The sequence below is a fragment of the Rutidosis leptorrhynchoides genome, chromosome 1, assembly GCF_046630445.1.
Source record: "Rutidosis leptorrhynchoides isolate AG116_Rl617_1_P2 chromosome 1, CSIRO_AGI_Rlap_v1, whole genome shotgun sequence".
NCBI classification, from domain to species: Eukaryota; Viridiplantae; Streptophyta; class Magnoliopsida; order Asterales; family Asteraceae; genus Rutidosis; species Rutidosis leptorrhynchoides.
This window is the reverse complement of record NC_092333.1, coordinates 651,076,117-651,089,963: the sequence shown is the minus strand read 5'-3', so window position 1 is coordinate 651,089,963 and position 13,847 is coordinate 651,076,117.

Here is a 13,847-nt window from a genome sequence, read left to right as displayed (position 1 = left end):
TACAGAAATAAATCGATAAATATTATCTTGAATCAATCCACGACCCAGTGTATACGTATCTCAGTATTGATCACAACTCAAACTATATATATTTTGGAATCAACCTCAACCCTGTATAGCTAACTCCAACATTCACATATAGAGTGTCTATGGTTGTTCCGAAATATATATAGATGTGTCGACATGATAGGTCAAAACATTGTATACGTGTCTATGGTATCTCAAGATTACATAATATATAATACAAGTTGATTAAGTTATGGTTGGAATAGATTTGTTACCAATTTTCACGTAGCTAAAATGAGAAAAATTATCCAATCTTGTTTTACCCATAACTTCTTCATTTTAAATCCGTTTTGAGTGAATCAAATTGCTATGGTTTCATATTGAACTCTATTTTATGAATCTAAACAAAAAAAGTATAGGTTTCTAGTCGGAAAAATAAGTTACAAGTCGTTTTTGTAAAGGTAGTCATTTCAGTCGAAAGAACGACGTCTAGATGACCATTTTAGAAAACATACTTCCACTTTGAGTTTAACCATAATTTTTGGATATAGTTTCATGTTCATAATAAAAATCATTTTCTCAGAATAGCAACTTTTAAATCAAAGTTTATCATAGTTTTTAATTAACTAACCCAAAACAGCCCGCGGTGTTACTACGACGGCGTAAATCCGGTTTTACGGTGTTTTTCGTGTTTCCAGGTTTTAAATCATTAAGTTAGCATATCATATAGATATAGAACATGTGTTTAGTTGATTTTAAAAGTCAAGTTAGAAGGATTAACTTTTGTTTGCGAACAAGTTTAGAATTAACTAAACTATGTTCTAGTGATTACAAGTTTAAACCTTCGAATAAGATAGCTTTATATGTATGAATCGAATGATGTTATGAACATCATTACTACCTTAAGTTCCTTGGATGAACCTACTGGAAAAGAGAAAAATGAATCTAGCTTCAATGGATCCTTGGATGGCTCAAAGTTCTTGAAGCAAAATCATGACACGAAAACAAGTTCAAGTAAGATCATCACTTGAAATAAGATTGTTATAGTTATAGAAATTGAACCAAAGTTTGAATATGATTATTACCTTGTATTAGAATGATAACCTACTGTAAGAAACAAAGATTTCTTGAGGTTGGATGATCACCTTACAAGATTGGAAGTGAGCTAGCAAACTTGAAAGTATTCTTGATTTTATGAAACTAGAACTTTTGGAATTTATGAAGAACACTTAGAACTTGAAGATAGAACTTGAGAGAGTTCAATTAGATGAAGAAAATTGAAGAATGAAAGTGTTTGTAGGTGTTTTTGGTCGTTGGTGTATGGATTAGATATAAAGGATATGTAATTTTGTTTTCATGTAAATAAGTCATGAATGATTACTCATATTTTTGTAATCTTATGAGATATTTCATGCTAGTTGCCAAATGATGGTTCCCACATGTGTTAGGTGACTCACATGGGCTGCTAAGAGCTGATCATTGGAGTGTATATACCAATAGTACATACATCTAAAAGCTGTGTATTGTACGAGTACGAATACGGGTGCATACGAGTAGAATTGTTGATGAAACTGAACGAGAATGTAATTGTAAGCATTTTTGTTAAGTAGAAGTATTTTGATAAGTGTATTGAAGTCTTTCAAAAGTGTATAAATACATATTAAAACACTACATGTATATACATTTTAACTGAGTCGTTAAGTCATCGTTAGTCGTTACATGTAAGTGTTGTTTTGAAACCTTTAGGTTAACGATCTTGTTAAATGTTGTTAACCCAATGTTTATAATAACAAAAGAGATTTTAAATTATTATATTATCATGATATTATGATGTACGAATATCTCTTAATATGATATATATACATTAAATGTCATTACAACGATAAACGTTACATATATGTCTCGTTTCAAAATCATTAAGTTAGTAGTCTTGTTTTTACATATGTAGTTCATTGTTAATATAATTAATGATATGTTTACTTATCATAATATCATGTTAACTATATATATAACCATATATATGTCATCATATAGTTTTTTACAAGTTTTAACGTTCGTGAATCACCGGTCAACTTGGGTGGTCAATTGTCTATATGAAACCTATTTCAATTAATCAAGTCTTAACAAGTTTGATTGCTTAATATGTTGGAAACATTTAATCATGTAAACATCAATCTCAATTAATATATATAAACATGGAAAAGTTCGGGTCACTACAGTACCTACCCGTTAAATAAATTTCGTCCCGAAATTTTAAGCTGTTGAAGGTGTTGACGAATCTTCTGGAAATAGATGCGGGTATTTCTTCTTCATCTGATCTTCACGCTCCCAGGTGAACTCGGGTCCTCTACGAGCATTCCATCGAACCTTTACAATTGGTATCTTGTTTTGCTTAAGTCTTTTAACCTCACGATCCATTATTTCGACGGGTTCTTCGATGAATTGAAGTTTTTCGTTGATTTGGATTTCATCTAGCGGAATAGTGAGATCTTCTTTAGCAAAACATTTCTTCAAATTCGAGACGTGGAAAGTGTTATGTACAGCCGCGAGTTGTTGAGGTAACTCAAGTCGGTAAGCTACTGGTCCGACACGATCAATAATCTTGAATGGTCCAATATACCTTGGATTTAATTTCCCTCGTTTACCAAATCGAACAACGCCTTTCCAAGGTGCAACTTTAAGCATGACCATCTCTCCAATTTCAAATTCTATATCTTTTCTTTTAATGTCAGCGTAGCTCTTTTGTCGACTTTGGGCGGTTTTCAAACGTTGTTGAATTTGGATGATCTTCTCGGTAGTTTCTTGTATAATCTCCGGACCCGTAATCTGTCTATCCCCCACTTCACTCCAACAAATCGGAGACCTGCACTTTCTACCATAAAGTGCTTCAAACGGCGCCATCTCAATGCTTGAATGGTAGCTGTTGTTGTAGGAAAATTCTGCTAATGGTAGATGTCGATCCCAACTGTTTCCGAAATCAATAACACATGCTCGTAGCATGTCTTCAAGCGTTTGTATCGTCCTTTCGCTCTGCCCATCAGTTTGTGGATGATAGGCAGTACTCATGTCTAGACGAGTTCCTAATGCTTGCTGTAATGTCTGCCAGAATCTTGAAATAAATCTGCCATCCCTATCAGATATAATAGAGATTGGTATTCCATGTCTGGAGACGACTTCCTTCAAATACAGTCGTGCTAACTTCTCCATCTTGTCATCTTCTCTTATTGGTAAGAAGTGTGCTGATTTGGTGAGACGATCAACTATTACCCAAATAGTATCAAAACCACTTGCAGTCCTTGGCAATTTAGTGATGAAATCCATGGTAATGTTTTCCCATTTCCATTCCGGGATTTCGGGTTGTTGAAGTAGACCTGATGGTTTCTGATGCTCAGCTTTGACCTTAGAACACGTCAAACATTCTCCTACGTATTTAGCAACATCGGCTTTCATACCTGGCCACCAAAAATGTTTCTTGAGATCCTTGTACATCTTCTCCGTTCCAGGATGTATTGAGTATCTGGTTTTATGAGCTTCTCTAAGTACCATTTCTCTCATATCTCCAAATTTTGGTACCCAAATCCTTTCAGCCCTATACCGGGTTCCGTCTTCCCGAATATTAAGATGCTTCTCCGATCCTTTGGGTATTTCATCCTTTAAATTTCCCTCTTTTAAAACTCCTTGTTGCGCCTCCTTTATTTGAGTAGTAATGTTATTATGAATCATTATATTCATAGATTTTACTCGAATGGGTTCTCTGTCCTTCCTGCTCAAGGCATCGGCTACCACATTTGCCTTCCCCGGGTGGTAACGAATCTCAAAGTCGTAATCATTCAATAATTCAATCCACCTACGCTGCCTCATATTCAGTTGTTTCTGATTAAATATGTGTTGAAGACTTTTGTGGTCGGTATATATAATACTTTTGACCCCATATAAGTAGTGCCTCCAAGTCTTTAATGCAAAAACAACCGCGCCTAATTCCAAATCATGCGTCGTATAATTTTGTTCGTGAATCTTCAATTGTCTAGACGCATAAGCAATCACCTTCGTTCGTTGCATTAATACACAACCGAGACCTTGCTTTGATGCATCACAATAAATCACAAAATCATCATTCCCTTCAGGCAATGACAATATAGGTGCCGTAGTTAGCTTTTTCTTCAATAACTGAAACGCTTTCTCTTGTTCATCATTCCATTCAAATTTCTTCCCTTTATGCGTTAATGCAGTCAAGGGTTTTGCTATTCTGGAAAAGTCTTGGATGAACCTTCTGTAGTAACCAGCTAGTCCTAAAAACTGGCGTATGTGTTTCGGAGTTTTCGGGGTTTCCCACTTTTCAACAGTTTCTATCTTTGCCGGATCCACCTTAATACCTTCTTTGTTCACTATGTGACCGAGGAATTGAACTTCTTCCAACCAAAATGCACACTTTGAAAACTTAGCGTACAATTCTTCCTTCCTCAATACTTCTAACACCTTTCTCAAATGTTCACCGTGTTCTTGGTCATTCTTTGAGTAAATAAGTATGTCATCAATGAAAACAATGACAAACTTGTCAAGGTATGGTCCACACACTCGGTTCATAAGGTCCATGAACACAGCTGGTGCATTAGTTAAACCAAACGGCATGACCATAAACTCGTAATGACCGTAACGTGTTCTGAAAGCAGTCTTTGGAATATCATCTTCTTTCACCCGCATTTGATGATACCCGGAACGTAAGTCAATCTTTGAATAAACAGACGAGCCTTGTAGTTGATCAAATAAGTCATCGATTCTCGGTAGTGGGTAGCGGTTCTTGATGGTAAGTTTGTTCAACTCTCGGTAGTCGATACACAACCTGAATGTACCATCTTTCTTCTTGACAAACAAAACAGGAGCTCCCCACGGTGATGTGCTTGGTCGAATGAAACCACGCTCTAAAAGTTCTTGTAATTGGCTTTGCAGTTCTTTCATCTCGCTGGGTGCGAGTCTGTAAGGAGCACGAGCTATTGGTGCAGCTCCTGGTACAAGATCTATTTGAAATTCAACGGATCGATGTGGGGGTAATCCCGGTAATTCTTTCGGAAATACATCGGGAAATTCTTTTGCAATGGGAACATCATTGATGCTCTTTTCTTCAGTTTGTACTTTCTCGACGTGTGCTAGAACAGCATAGCAACCTTTTCTTATTAGTTTTTGTGCCTTCAAATTACTAATAAGATGTAGCTTCGTGTTGCCCTTTTCTCCGTACACCATTAAGGGTTTTCCTTTTTCTCGTATAATGCGAATTGCATTTTTGTAACAAACGATCTCCGCTTTCACTTCTTTCAACCAGTCCATACCGATTATCACATCAAAACTCCCTAACTCTACTGGTATCAAATCAATCTTAAATGTTTCGCTAACCAGTTTAATTTCTCGATTCCGACATATATTATCTGCTGAAATTAATTTACCATTTGCTAATTCGAGTAAAAATTTACTATCCAAAGGCGTCAATGGACAACTTAATTTAGCACAAAAATCTCTACTCATATAGCTTCTATCCGCACCCGAATCAAATAAAACGTAAGCAGATTTATTGTCAATAAGAAACGTACCCGTAACAAGCTCCGGGTCTTCCTGTGCCTCTACCGCATTAATATTGAAAACTCTTCCACGGCCTTGTCCATTCGTGTTCTCCTGGTTCGGACAATTTCTAATAATGTGGCCTGGTTTTCCACATTTATAACAAACTACATTGGCATAACTTGCTCCGACACTACTTGCTCCACCATTACTCGTTCCGACACCATTTGTTCCTTTTGTTCTATTAACCCCTGGTCCGTAGACCTCACACTTCGCCGCGCTATGACCATTTCTTTTACACTTGTTGCAAAATTTGGTGCAGAACCCCGAGTGATTCTTTTCACACCTTTGGCATAGCTGCTTCTGATTGTTGTTGTTGTTGCGGTTATTATTGTTATTGGGATGATTGTTGTAGTTGCTGTTGTTGTTGTTGTTGTTGTTGTTGTTGTTATTGTTGTTGGGCCGTTTGTTGTAGTTGCGATTGATGTTGCGATTGGTGGGATAATTGTTGCGATTATTGTTGTAATTGCTGTTGTTGTTGTATTGGTGATTCTTATCACCGTTTTCCTCCCACTTTCTTTTGACTTGCTTCACATTGGCCTCTTCAGCAGTCTGTTCTTTAATTCTTTCTTCAATCTGGTTCACGAGTTTGTGAGCCATTCTACATGCCTGTTGTATGGAGGCGGGCTCGTGTGAACTTATATCTTCTTGGATTCTTTCCGGTAATCCTTTCACAAACGCGTCGATCTTCTCTTCCTCATCTTCGAATGCTCCCGGACACAATAGGCACAATTCTGTGAATCGTCTTTCGTACGTGGTAATATCAAATCCTTGGGTTCGTAACCCTCTAAGTTCTGTCTTGAGCTTATTGACCTCGGTTCTGGGACGGTACTTCTCGTTCATCAAGTGCTTGAATGCTGACCACGGTAGTGCGTACGCATCGTCTTGTCCCACTTGCTCTAGATAGGTATTCCACCATGTTAACGCAGAACCTGTGAAGGTATGCGTAGCGTACTTCACTTTGTCCTCTTCAGTACACTTACTTATGGCAAACACCGATTCAACCTTCTCGGTCCACCGTTTCAATCCGATCGGTCCTTCGGTTCCATCAAATTCCAAAGGTTTGCAGGCAGTGAATTCTTTGTAGGTGCATCCTACACGATTTCCTGTACTGCTAGATCCAATGTTATTGTTGGTATGTAGCGCAGCCTGTACTGCGGCTATGTTTGAAGCTAGAAAAGTACGGAATTCCTCTTCATTCATATTCACGGTGTGTCGAGTAGTCGGTGCCATTTCCTTCAAAATAGTTAAATGGAACAAGTTAATCATACAGAATATTAAGAGTAGTTAATAGTATTTCGTAGCATAATATGAACTCATTTATAAAAGCTTTTTCTTCATATTAGCGTTTTATAAGTTTAAATTCGGGTAGTACATACCCGTTAAGTTCATACTTAGTAGCTAATATACAATTCAACTACTACAATTCTATATGAAAAACTGATTATAATAATATTTCGCGTTCAAACTTTTATACAATATTTTACAAACTTACAATACCGCTTATTTTACATAAAGCATGAAATATAGCACACAATAACTTTGATACAAGATAGTTGTGAAGACAATTCTAGCTAGTACACAAGTCGTTCAGCAAAGGCAATAAAGACACGTAATTCATACGTCCAGAAACAAGTCATGCATTCTGGTTTTACTAGGACTACTTCCCATCCTTGGTCTTGTGCAACATAACCGTTATGGCCGTTGATAAGACAGCGTGTTGTAACGTCATCAAAGGGACGAGGGTTACGTAATGTCCAACAGTCCCGTAATAATCTAAAAACCTCATTTCTTACCCCAATTACCGACTCCGTCACTTGTGGAAACGTTTTGTTTAATAGTTGTAGCCCGATGTTCTTGTTCTCACTTTGGTGAGAAGCGAACATTACTAATCCGTAAGCATAACATGCTTCTTTATGTTGCATGTTAGCCGCTTTTTCTAAATCACGAAGTCCAATATTCGGATATATTGAGTCAAAATAATTTCTTAACCCGTTGCGTAAAATAGCATTTGGGTTCCCCGCAATATATGCGTCAAAGTAAACACATCGTAACTTATGGGTTTCCCAATGTGATATCCCCCATCTTTCAAACGAAAGTCTCTTATAAACCAAGACATTCTTGGAACGTTCTTCGAATGTCTTACAAACTGATCTCGCCTTAAATAGTTGTGCCGAAGAATTCTGGCCGACTCTAGACAAGATTTCATCAATCATGTCTCCGGGTAGGTCTCTTAAAATATTGGGTTGTCTATCCATTTTGTGTTTTTAAACTGTAAAATAGACAAGAGTTAGATTCATAAAAAAAATACTTATTAATACAAGCAATTTTTACATATATCATAAAGCATAAGAACACTATATTCCATATATTACACCACACGAATACAACTATCTTATTCCGACTCGCTCATTTCTTCTTCTTCGGTTTTGGTTCGTTTTGCCAAGTTTCTAGGGATATATGATGTTCCCCTAATACGAGCCGTCGTTGTCCACATTGGTTTAGAAAAACCTGGTGGTTTAGAGGTTCCCGGGTCATTGTTACAACTTAAGGACTTCGGGGGTTGACGATACATATAAAGTTCATCGGGGTTGGAATTAGATTTCTCTATTTTTATGCCCTTTCCCTTATTATTTTCTTTTGCCTTTTTAAATTCAGTTGGGGTAATTTCTATAACGTCATCGGAATTCTCGTCGGAATCCGATTCATCGGAGAATTGGTAATCCTCCCAATATTTTGCTTCCTTGGCGGAAACACCATTGACCATAATTAACCTTGGTCGGTTGGTTGAGGATTTTCTTTTACTTAACCGTTTTATTATTTCCCCCACCGGTTCTATTTCTTCATCTGGTTCCGATTCTTCTTCCGGTTCCGATTCTTCTTCCGGTTCCGACTCTTCTTCCGGTTCCTCTTCGGGAACTTGTGAATCAGTCCACGAATCATTCCAATTTACATTTGACTCTTCATTATTATTAGGTGAGTCAATGGGACTTGTTCTAGAGGTAGACATCTATCACATAATATCAAACGCGTTAAGAGATTAATATATCACATAATATTCACATGTTAAAAATATATAGTTTCCAACAAAATTTGTTAAGCAATCATTTTTCAAGTAAACACGGTCGAAGTCCAGACTCACTAATGCATCCTAACAAACTCGATAAGACACACTAATGCAAAATTCTGGTTCTCTAAGACCAACGCTCGGATACCAACTGAAATGTCCCGTTCTTATTGATTAAAAACGTTCCATATTAATTGATTTCGTTGCGAGGTTTTGACCTCTATATGAGACGTTTTTCAAAGACTGCATTCATTTTAAAACAAACCATAACCTTTATTTCATAAATAAAGGTTTAAAAAGCTTTACGTAGATTATCAAATAATGATAATCTAAAATATCCTGTTTACACACGACCATTACATAATGGTTTACAATACAAATATGTTACAACAAAATAAGTTTCTTGAATGCAGTTTTTACACAATATCATACAAGCATGGACTCCAAATCTTGTCCTTATTTAAGTATGCGACAGCGGAAGCTCTTAATAATCACCTGAGAATAAACATGCTTAAAACGTCAACAAAAATGTTGGTGAGTTATAGGTTTAACCTATATATATCAAATCGTAACAATAGACCACAAGATTTCATATTTCAATACACATCCCATACATAGAGATAAAAATCATTCATATGGTGAACACCTGGTAACCGACAATAACAAGATGCATATATAAGAATATCCCCATCATTCCGGGACACCCTTCGGATATGATATAAATTTCGAAGTACTAAAGCATCCGGTACTTTGGATGGGGTTTGTTAGGCCCAATAGATCTATCTTTAGGATTCGCGTCAATTAGGGTGTCTGTTCCCTAATTCTTAGATTACCAGACTTAATAAAAAGGGGCATATTCGATTTCGATAATTCAACCATAGAATGTAGTTTCACGTACTTGTGTCTATTTTGTAAATCATTTATAAAATCTGCATGTATTCTCATCCCAAAAATATTAGATTTTAAAAGTGGGACTATAACTCACTTTCACAGATTTTTACTTCGTCGGGAAGTAAGACTTGGCCACTGTTGATTCACGAACCTATAACAATATATACATATATATTAAAGTATGTTCAAAATATATTTACAACACTTTTAATATATTTTGATGTTTTAAGTTTATTAAGTCAGCTGTCCTCGTTAGTAACCTACAACTAGTTGTCCACAGTTAGATGTACAGAAATAAATCGATAAATATTATCTTGAATCAATCCACGACCCAGTGTATACGTATCTCAGTATTGATCACAACTCAAACTATATATATTTTGGAATCAACCTCAACCCTGTATAGCTAACTCCAACATTCACATATAGAGTGTCTATGGTTGTTCCGAAATATATATAGATGTGTCGACATGATAGGTCGAAACATTGTATACGTGTCTATGGTATCTCAAGATTACATAATATATAATACAAGTTGATTAAGTTATGGTTGGAATAGATTTGTTACCAATTTTCACGTAGCTAAAATGAGAAAAATTATCCAATCTTGTTTTACCCATAACTTCTTCATTTTAAATCCGTTTTGAGTGAATCAAATTGCTATGGTTTCATATTGAACTCTATTTTATGAATCTAAACAAAAAAAGTATAGGTTTCTAGTCGGAAAAATAAGTTACAAGTCGTTTTTGTAAAGGTAGTCATTTCAGTCGAAAGAACGACGTCTAGATGACCATTTTAGAAAACATACTTCCACTTTGAGTTTAACCATAATTTTTGGATATAGTTTCATGTTCATAATAAAAATCATTTTCTCAGAATAGCAACTTTTAAATCAAAGTTTATCATAGTTTTTAATTAACTAACCCAAAACAGCCCGCGGTGTTACTACGACGGCGTAAATCCGGTTTTACGGTGTTTTTCGTGTTTCCAGGTTTTAAATCATTAAGTTAGCATATCATATAGATATAGAACATGTGTTTAGTTGATTTTAAAAGTCAAGTTAGAAGGATTAACTTTTGTTTGCGAACAAGTTTAGAATTAACTAAACTATGTTCTAGTGATTACAAGTTTAAACCTTCGAATAAGATAGCTTTATATGTATGAATCGAATGATGTTATGAACATCATTACTACCTTAAGTTCCTTGGATGAACCTACTGGAAAAGAGAAAAATGAATCTAGCTTCAATGGATCCTTGGATGGCTCAAAGTTCTTGAAGCAAAATCATGACACGAAAACAAGTTCAAGTAAGATCATCACTTGAAATAAGATTGTTATAGTTATAGAAATTGAACCAAAGTTTGAATATGATTATTACCTTGTATTAGAATGATAACCTACTGTAAGAAACAAAGATTTCTTGAGGTTGGATGATCACCTTACAAGATTGGAAGTGAGCTAGCAAACTTGAAAGTATTCTTGATTTTATGAAACTAGAACTTTTGGAATTTATGAAGAACACTTAGAACTTGAAGATAGAACTTGAGAGAGTTCAATTAGATGAAGAAAATTGAAGAATGAAAGTGTTTGTAGGTGTTTTTGGTCGTTGGTGTATGGATTAGATATAAAGGATATGTAATTTTGTTTTCATGTAAATAAGTCATGAATGATTACTCATATTTTTGTAATCTTATGAGATATTTCATGCTAGTTGCCAAATGATGGTTCCCACATGTGTTAGGTGACTCACATGGGCTGCTAAGAGCTGATCATTGGAGTGTATATACCAATAGTACATACATCTAAAAGCTGTGTATTGTACGAGTACGAATACGGGTGCATACGAGTAGAATTGTTGATGAAACTGAACGAGAATGTAATTGTAAGCATTTTTGTTAAGTAGAAGTATTTTGATAAGTGTATTGAAGTCTTTCAAAAGTGTATAAATACATATTAAAACACTACATGTATATACATTTTAACTGAGTCGTTAAGTCATCGTTAGTCGTTACATGTAAGTGTTGTTTTGAAACCTTTAGGTTAACGATCTTGTTAAATGTTGTTAACCCAATGTTTATAATAACAAAAGAGATTTTAAATTATTATATTATCATGATATTATGATGTACGAATATCTCTTAATATGATATATATACATTAAATGTCATTACAACGATAAACGTTACATATATGTCTCGTTTCAAAATCATTAAGTTAGTAGTCTTGTTTTTACATATGTAGTTCATTGTTAATATAATTAATGATATGTTTACTTATCATAATATCATGTTAACTATATATATAACCATATATATGTCATCATATAGTTTTTTACAAGTTTTAACGTTCGTGAATCACCGGTCAACTTGGGTGGTCAATTGTCTATATGAAACCTATTTCAATTAATCAAGTCTTAACAAGTTTGATTGCTTAATATGTTGGAAACATTTAATCATGTAAACATCAATCTCAATTAATATATATAAACATGGAAAAGTTCGGGTCACTACATGTGTGTTCTTGAGATGGAGAGAAAAGGGATGAGGGAGATGATGGAATGGATGAAATGGGTTGACTAGTTGACCTAGTCAACTAGTTTTCCCATTTGGCAACTCCGGTCCCTCGAGTTTTAAAGCGGGTGCGGGATTTAACCGATCGAATATTTTTAAAACGCAAGTTAACGAGAGATGTTATAATTAAATGACGGAATTATTATGAACGTTAGTCAACGGAAACTACGAATTTAAATAACGAAAGGTATTATTTAAAAGAAAAAGACGGTGTTAAAAATAAATTTAACGGAAAAACGCGGGATGTTACATTATCCACAACTCAAAAGAAATTTCGTCCCGAAATTTAGTTGGAAGTAGTAGTCGATATCTCTTACTCGAGACTTTACGTTGTCAATGCTATGAATAAGTGAAAGTACGTTCTTGAGGGTTCTCATGAATTTGGATAGTCAGGGTTTTACGTTGCATTAAGGTTCGGTTTTTACGATCCCCAGTTTCAACTGGTTTTCCTATGAAGAGAAGTTTGTCATCGATAGTTGATGTATCCGGCAGGATTGCACGTTCCTGTTCCGCAGGACACGTTTCTAAGTTTGTTACACGAAATGTAGGGTAAACGGAAACTTAATTGAGTCGGAAGTTCTAAACGGTAGGGAGCGGTTCCAATACGCCCCAAGGTTTCAAAAGGGTTAACATGTCGCGGGTTTAACTTTCCCTGATTCCCGAAACGGATTACACCCTTCCAAGGTGCGGGTTCTCAATATTACGCGGTTACACACTGGGATTTGTGAGGTTCTCCTCTAAGTTTGGTATAACTCTTCTGGCGACAATGGGTTGTCTCGAGCCCTTCTCGGACTTGAACGATCTCAATTGTTGTTTCTTGATGGAGTTCAGATTTCGGTGGTTGATGCTTTGGTTAAATGAACAGGGGTATGACATTAGCGGTCATATAAGGTTTCGAAAAGTGCGCGTGAACACACGAGTGGTAACTACTGTTGTAAGAGTGATCTACTAAAGGTGACAATACGAGTTTGTGAGATGTCTTTCCAAGACGTAAATCGTTCGTTTGCTCGGTTCGTCAGTTTGTGGGTGGTACGCGGTACTCATGTCTACGCGGGTTCCCAAGGTTTCTTGTAAAACTAGAAGTGAAACGAGTATTTCGATACAGAATAATTGACAAAGATACACCGTGTTGGAATAGAATCTCTTAAGATACATTTGAACAAGTTAGTTAGGGTTCGAAAAATGTTCGTTAGGACTATTCACCCTCGTGGCGAATACTTATGTAATATGAGGAGTTTCTCTATCCATGGAGAAATGTTACAAGGAGTTTCTTTAAACGGAAATGCGAACGGTAAAGATAGTAGTGAAATGAGGACTTAGAATAGGATGAGTTTACATCTCGAGGTTGCCATAACGTGCCTCTAGTTGTCAAAAGTTGAAGTCTGAAAGAGAAACGAGGTAGTACATGTAGTTGTATAGTTCGGGGTTGAATAATGGTTGGACGATTATCAGCAACGCAAGGGCGTTAAGTCAAAGAAGAGTGAAGTATCGTTGGATTGTGTGCTATCTTAAATTCCAGTAATATCAGACGGTGACGGTGAAATAACAGAGGTACGTAGTGTGGTACGTGATGACGAGAAGATTGATCGGATCCACAATTTAGTATTCGAATTCTTCGTGTAAAATAACGAATTTCCGTTCCGTTGATTTCGAGTCGAGGGAGTATGCCTTTCGGCGTCCGAGTAGAAATATTTCCATATTTG